This window comes from Macrobrachium nipponense, chromosome 1 (assembly GCF_015104395.2).
Source record: "Macrobrachium nipponense isolate FS-2020 chromosome 1, ASM1510439v2, whole genome shotgun sequence".
Lineage (NCBI taxonomy): Eukaryota > Metazoa > Arthropoda > Malacostraca > Decapoda > Palaemonidae > Macrobrachium > Macrobrachium nipponense.
In genome coordinates this window covers 49,244,411-49,245,710 of record NC_087200.1, presented here as the reverse complement: position 1 = coordinate 49,245,710, position 1,300 = coordinate 49,244,411, and positions in this window count along the sequence as shown.

Genomic DNA, 1,300 nt, shown 5'->3' with positions numbered 1-1,300 from the left:
ATTTAACGAAACTTATCCAAGGTTAATTAATCACAGCATTGAAAAAGTTTGAAGTGTATGTGAAGAGACCTAGGAATGAAGAAATTTTAGTTTTGTCTGATCAGTATCTCCTATCATTTATCCAGCAAATGAAAAATCATAATCAAAGACTGACCAGGTGGTCTATGAGCTTGCAACTGTATAATGTAAGAGTGCAGCACATTAGTGGCAAAAATAATGTAATTGCTGATTATTTATCCCATTGCGAATTGTTGGATTCAACACCGGGATCACCAATCTTCTAGGGGGAGGTATCTTACATGCTGTTGCTTTCGTAATGCATAGCATCCTCTCTTTAACTGTATGAAGTGTTGTAAAATTGTTTGCAATATTTTCAGATTCCTTGTTTTGCTTAAAGTTAGTATGTTCTAATAATGTATGTTCAGATTTTGCATAACATAATTTAAAAGTTAAGAATAACATAGAACTTGAGAAGAAAGAGAAAATGGCATTGTCTGTTTGATGCAGAAAATAGCTGTCACCACTTGAGGCTGCGTGATTCCAATTTTTTTTTTTTTTTTTAAACAACCATGCGACACTCGTGGCTTCTTTCAGACATGTCTTTGTCGAGAAATCATGTGAAGGATTGCATCATCTTTCAAAAGCCTGAAATGTTTCACATACGTCTGGTACCCTTCATTTCATATAAGTAGTTAGAGATATTTTGGTTTTTCAAAACTATCTAAAATTACTGGTAAATTAACTCTTATATCTCTCAATTTGTCAAAAGAGAACTTGCTGACTCATAAGTAGCTTAAATTTTGAAGTGGAAAGTTTGTGACGTCACTCAAGGAAATGAAGAAACTTCTGTTATCATGTGGTTTACTTTAAGACTTTTATTCCCTTAAATCATGTAATAGTAAATGGTATTTATGATTGTAATTCATTTTCTCTCTACTGATTGTTTTGAAAGAGAATTTTTATGATTTTAGCTGTCTCATTCCCATTCCCAATATTGTTCTCCCAACCATTTTAAGGCTAGATACACTGATCAGTTAACCATGGTGTAAGGAGATCATTATCTCTCTCTCTCTCTCTCTCTCTCTCTCTCTCTCTCTCTCTCTCTCTCTCTCTCTCTCTCTCCTCGCGTGAGAGATTTCTTATTTCACATTAACGTTAAGATATTATACTTAGTGACTGGTCACTCGTAAATTTAAGATTTTATGTTTCTTAGATTTATTTAATATTGTTTAGTGCTTATTGTGGAATCTGAGCAAACACTGTACAAGTGTATAACGGCACCTTTTCTTTTTTTGGAACA